Genomic DNA, 7,203 nt, shown 5'->3' with positions numbered 1-7,203 from the left:
CTGCTGCTGCACCTGCTCCTTCTCCGCTCACCGTGGAACCACCATCGCCGGGGGAGATTGTGCTGGGTGACAGTCCAGTTCAACACTTGGCTCCAGCTGCTACCTGGGCAATGCGATGTGTGGTGCCAACAACTCTGACCAACAACAACAACATGAAGCAGAAGCAGGGGAAGACGAGGAGGTTGGTGTTTGACAAGGCTGAGGTTAGCGGGGATGAGGACGAGACAATCTTCTCACAAACAAAGGTTAGTTTCAACAAATATTATTAACTTGTATATGTACAGATTTTTTTATAAAACAATCGATCATTGGAAAAAATCTGTACATATACAAGTCTTTGATTATTATTATTTGATAGCAAGGAAATATTATTTGAACTGATTAGAGATGGAAGTGAATTACAAGATATTATTGTTTTTAAAGTGATTGCACATGCATAAATTATTTGATAGCAAGGAAATATTATTTGAACTGATTAGAGATGGAATTGAATTACGAGATATTATTGTTTAAAGTAATTGCTCATGCATAAATTATTTGATAGCAAGGAAATATTATTTGAACTGATTAGAGATACAATTGAATTACGAGATATTATTGTTTAAAGTAATCACTCATGCATAAATTAATTGATAGCAGGGAAATATTATTTGAACTGATTAGAGATGGAATTGAATTACGAGATATTATTGTTTAAAGTTATCGCTCATGCATAAATTATTTGATAGCAAGGAAATATTATTTGAACTGATTAGAGATGGAATTGAATTACAAGATATTATTGTTTAAAGTAATCAGTCATGCATGAATTATTCGATAGCAAGGAAATTTTATTTGAACTGATTAGAGATATAATTGAATTACAAGATATTAGTGTTGGCAGATTCTGCAATACATAAGTTATTACTCACTTTGAGATTGTGTAGTGAATCTATTGATCAAGTTCTCTAGTATGATTTGACAAATCTGATTTGATGATAATCTGAAACGAATAAGACACTAATCAAATATTTCTCAACAGAAACGTGCTGCAATGGAGAATGAGTCATCGCTTGTCCCCCTGATGAAGGAAGTGGAGAGGGCAGAGGAGGATGAGAGAAGGGAGATGGACTTTGTCCAACTTATCAATCAGCCTGCACCCAAACCCTGGGTGCTGCTGAGAGAGTTGAAAGAGGATGCTCCCTACCCCATTATCAGCGTGAGGGAGCATACCAATAAACATGGATGACAAGTTATTTTGAAAATTGGCAATGCAGGAAGCAAATCTGTGTGTGAGGTATATTTACCACAATGATTTGCTTCCTGCATTAGCACAGAAAAAATTGTAGAGTTCAACAAAAATTGTAAAAATTTGGTAATGGTAGTATCACGTAAGTCGGGGAATTGGACTGATATAAAAATTGTTAACCATTAACAATTTTTATATCTATACAATTCGTCAACTTATGTGTTACGAATTGTATAGATGTGTGTGTTAAAGTAGTATTAGTAGTGAATAAATTGTGTACATATTTGATAAAAAATTGTTTTCAATTCTTACCTGTTTACACTTGTTGTTGTTGTTGTTGACAAGTTCACAATGAATAGTAGGAACACAGGCAGAAGAATGGTTCACCTTTCACGTCCTTGCACTCTGTTGTGAATGATATGTAAATAAGCTGAGCTCCCCCTTTATAGTTTGTTGCGACTTTATTACTACACACACAGACACACACACACACACACACACACACACACACACACACACCACACACACACACACACACACACACACACACACACACACACACACACACACACACACACACACACACATACGGCCGAGCTGTTTTGGTGAGTTGATACATCGCTCTCTCGCACATCTGTTTGGCATGCATTCCTACAGATATGGGCGGGTGCGATGACATCATTTCTCCCTTTCAAATTGTGTTCACCTTTTCAGATTTTTTATTTGAAATAATATTCTTATCATTCGAACAATGTTATAAGCACATAGCAATCTGATAGTGTGTGTGTGTGTGTGTGTGTGTGTGTGTGTGTGTGTGTAAATTCATTTCCAACTCGATTGAAAATTAAACCAATTCAATTTTCTTTTGATTAAGTTGGTGAAATGATTAATTAATTAATTAACTTCAGTTAATGTTCAACCATTGAGTTGAAAGGTAAGAAAATGGTATGTAGGAGAAAGCAAAGTCCGAGGAAACAAGGTAGAGGAATCTTGAGTTCAGCAGCCAAAGTTCTTAAGGGTGTGACAGGCATAGCAGGTAATGTCACATCCACTATTTTAAATAAGCTCATTGACCTTCAACAAAATGAAATTCACATTCCTGGCTATCAGTATTGCGGCCCGGGCACCAAGGTTAATGAAAGGTTAAAGAGAGGTGATCAAGGTATAAATTCATTAGATAGAGCCTGTAAGGTACATGATATAGCGTATACACAAAATAGCAATAATAAAACTCGAGTGATAGCTGACAGAGCTCTAGCAAACGCAGCGTGGGACATATTCAAAAATCCAGAAACACCCCTTGCCGAGAAAGCACTTAGCTATCTTGTTACAAACATCATGAAAGCTAAAGCAGCGTTTGGTGGGTCTTTGAGAAAGAAGAAGAAGAAGAGGAAGAATGAGAGGAGAAGTTATAGTAATGATATTAGACGCAAAGCTATAGCTCAGTTGAAAGAGCATATTGCAGGAAAAGGGTATTTTTTGAAACCTTTTCCTGGTATTAGTGGGGGAAGAGTTTTAATCCCACCCTCTTTTTCACCACCATCATCATATGGAGTGAGTTTATTCCCCCAAAAACAAGTTAAGAAACGTAGAACAACAAAGAAGAGTAGGAAGAAGAAGAAGAAGAAGACATGAATATTGAAGGAGAATTGAGTAATTATGATTTGATTGATTGGTCGAAATTATTACAGATTCGGCTAAGAGGTATATATATGCTAGATACATTACCCAAAAAAATTCTAAAAAACGAGAATGGCATTGTGAATTTAGTGAGGGAAAGCGAGGATGGCACACATTGGGTTGCATATAAAAAAGTTGGCTCTAATGTTTGGTATTTTGATCCAATTGGAAATTTACAACTGCCATACAAATTGGACAAATATTGGAAAAAAGAAATTGGAGTAAATATATTTTATAATGTAGAGCACATGCAACCATAAAATAGTGATTTTTGTGGTCATCTTACATTATTGTTTCTTGCAAATCAGTTGTAATTAAGTGTTTGTGCTGAACACACATTACAAGATGGTTGTTAATACATTAAGATCTAACACAAGTAACCTCTATGAACATTTACAAGAGATTATGGAATTGGATAAAAATTGTGAATGGGAAATTGGATTGATTAATTTTTGTAGTTACAATTGTATTGCAAACATTAATAAAGGAACAAATTCCAGCTTCAAATATGGTGATAGATTAATTGAGCTGGATACGGGTACATATGAAGTTGAGGATATTATAAAATCTTTAAAGAATAAATTGAATATTGATGAGAAGAAGAATAAACTTATTATACGTGCAAACACAAATACTATGAAGATTGAAATTCATTCTGATAAAGCTATTGATTTAACACATACTGATTCAATTGGTAAGATACTTGGTTTTGATAATATTGTTTTGCAAGCAAATAAATGGCATTATTCCCAGCATTTGGTTATCATAACAAGCATTGGTAGTATTGTACTCAAGTGTAATTTACCATGTGGTAGTTACTCTGATGGAAAACAAAAACATATAATCTACGAATTTTTGCCAAAGGTTCCTAGCGGTTATTTAATAAACAAAGTACCATTACCAATATTAATTATGTACCTTTGAATACGCATTGAATTCAAACTATTAATGTAAAGGTAACAGACCAGAACGGATCGTTTATTGATTTCCGTGGAGATACAATTACAATTAGGTTGCACATACATGAAAAACAAAAGTAAATAAAATGGGTTATCTTGTTTTCAATCCACGTTCAAATAAGACATGTATGCACAATGTCATTAGAGAGCTGAACTTGAGAGCGTCAACACCTAAAAACAAACATGCTTTGTCGGCTAAAAGTGTGAGAATATTAGAAAAGTTAGGTTTTATAGTTGATTGGCAGAATGTTAGGAGGAGGAGGAGCTACAATTGATGAAATTCTGGACCTGGATACAGAGCTTCAGTTTTATAATGATATAACCAAATTCCAATTTCACACTCATACAGTTTATTCGGGACAAGAAATAAAAAACTCTGACAAGGCACGTATTGGTTAAATTCTTTAGATGTCTATTCTTCACTTTGCAAATCATTTATATTTATTGAGGGAACAGTTAGCTGTACAAAACCGGGAACAGACCCAGCTGGACCACCAGTTGCGGCAGACTATAAATTAAGCAGTAACGTAATCGGCAACCTTTTTGACGAAATATGATATGAATTAGCAGGTCAGCAAATTTCTAAATCAAGATTGATTTGGATTAACATCCACAATTAAAGCTATACTAGTGAAGAATACGCTCGATAAGAACACATATCACTTGGCCGGTTTTGACAGAGCAGGATATGCGCTAACAGATAATAAATTCACTTTCTGTGTACCGCTGAAATTAATCCTCCCATTTTTTGAAGATTTTCAAAGAATAATTTTAAATTTGAAACAGGAACTTGTCTTATTGAGGTCACTGACAGACCTAAATTGTGTTGAGTCCACAACTGGAACAAGCGTTAGTGTGAAAATTACAAAACTGCAATGGAGAATGCCCTACATAACTTTAGAAGATCACGTAAGACTGAAATTTTTGAGACTGCTCGATGCTGACACTCCACTGAAATTAGGTTTCCGTCATTGGGAAATTCGTGAATTACCAAATTTGCAAAATTCACTTAACCATTCTTGGGCAGTCTGCACCACATCGATTTTTGATAGTCCAAAATACTTTATAATTGCATTTCAAACCGATTGTGAGAATATAATTAAAAAATCAATATATAATTTCGATAGTTGTGGTATTTACAATGTTAAAGTATATTTGAACAGCGAATATTATCCATATGAAAATCTGCTAGGTAAAAAGGAACTATTATACAGGATGTTTTTGGATTTCGCTCCCTCGTATTATAATCATTCAATCAATAGCGAACTCGGAACAGAAATCGACTTTAAGACGTTTTGTGATTCAACACCGCTGGTTGTTGTGGATTGTTCACACCAAACAAGTCATTTGAAATCTTCAACAGATGTTCGTATTGAAATGGAATTTAATACTGCAGTTCCTGCAAATACTTCCGCTTATTGTGTTTTAATTAGCGATCGTGTGATGGAGTACACACCTCTGACGAGCATGGTGAAAGAAGTTCAGTAATTTTATTGATAGAGTGCACTGCGTGCAATATTATATAAGGTGTGCACCCTGACAAATTTGGTTCATTATCAGTTTCACCTTTGAACAGGTAATATCTTAAATGTCCTATTCTTAGTGTTCTGATATTTTGGAGAGTAAGAACAAAGGCAACTCAGTCTATTGTATCCAGTGTGATCTTGATTCTGATAGTTTCTATTATGAGCCAAGGCACAGTACACCGATCCAGAAGCCACAGGATGTGAAGGAGCAGAAACGGGAGGAGGAGGAGAAAGAAGGAGGAATCGATGAGCCCACTGAACAGAAAGAAGTGGATAAGCAAGCAAGTGTGAAAATTGCTACAGTTGATCTTCACTGGTTTAAACAAGATTGTAATCAAAGAAAGAACTTGCATAATTGATCAGTTTTAATAATATATTGTATTCCATTTCAAATCACCATTTGCCAGAACAGAAATTGAGTGCAAAATTGATATAACGATGTAACATGGTTAGAATGTCACTATCATAAAATAAAATGGGAAGATGGAGATTTAGAATACACTGACTCATTAATACGTGATTAGTAGGGTATTTGTGCCGATTGAGCATCAATTTAACACCAAGGTCAAGGTCAAGGTCAAGGTCGAATTCAAGGTCAAGTTCAAGGTTGAGAGATGTTATCTCAACCACCACCCCGCCCCAACTGAATTCTCTGTTGGAATGAGCCCTGTATTTATAGACCAGGGAGGAGATGTTTACAGCAAGAATTTCTATTAAACACTGAGGAAAATATTTCTATTAGGGGGGGGCGTGGCCTATCCCCTCCCCCACACCCCTAAAAGGTGTGGCCTAATTAAATTTTTCCCCCTTCCAAAGAGGTGTGGCCTAATACCATTATTATTTCCCACTAGGTATACAACCAAAAGTCAAATTCAAGTCAAATTCAAGGTCAAGATCAAGGTCAAATTCAAGGTCAAATTCAAGGTCAAGGTCAAGGTCAAGGTCAATGATGATCCCCACTTGTATGAAAATGTGAACCTAGTTTTTTTATTACAAAAATAACGAAGAACCTGTTGATGTTATAAAAAAAATACAGGAATAACTTTTTTTAGTAAATTTAATAACAAATCAATAAACATATCATTTATCAAGATATAATGAATATTAAGTGAGATATGACATCTTTAGTGATTGGAGATCTCAGATTTCTTCAAGCAGAGATCGGAGATGGAGATTAACAAAGATTTGATACTGTATGAATCATCAATAAATAGATGAATAAATAAAATATACATGTTGAAAAAATGTACTTAATAAAAATGATCAAGAAGAAAATACCATTGTTGAAGAAAATAAAACGGAAAAGGTTTTCTGGATCTGGAATAATCGGATCTATATTGAACAAAGCAATTGACTTACTACCTGTTGAACTTCATATCCCTGGCTACAATTTTTGTGGCCTGGCACAAAACTTGAAAAAAGATTGAAGAGAGGTGATAAAGGAATAAATAAACTTGATGATGCATGCCGGGACATGATATAGCTTATAGCAATCCTAATCAGAATAGAACAGAAGCTGATAAGAAACTAGCTGCCCTGGCTGGGAAAGAGTCAAATCACCTGATGCGCCTTGGAGAGCACTCATCAGCATACTTGGTAACAAACTTATTGAATGCCAAGACTAAATTTGGTGGTGGGTTGTTTCTGAGACCCTACAAAGGTGTGGGTTGTTCTGAAACCCTACAAAGGGTGTGGGTTGCAAAAGAATAAGAAAAAACAATAAAGAAGAAGGTGAATCAGAAGAGGATACAAGAGACATTGAGGAAAATTCTAAAAAAAAAACCATTCACAAACATTGAAATAATAGATT

Source organism: Nilaparvata lugens, chromosome 3, assembly GCF_014356525.2.
Source record: "Nilaparvata lugens isolate BPH chromosome 3, ASM1435652v1, whole genome shotgun sequence".
Classification (NCBI taxonomy): Eukaryota; Metazoa; Arthropoda; class Insecta; order Hemiptera; family Delphacidae; genus Nilaparvata; species Nilaparvata lugens.
The sequence above is the reverse complement of the archived record's forward strand: the minus strand, read 5'-3'. Positions refer to the sequence as shown.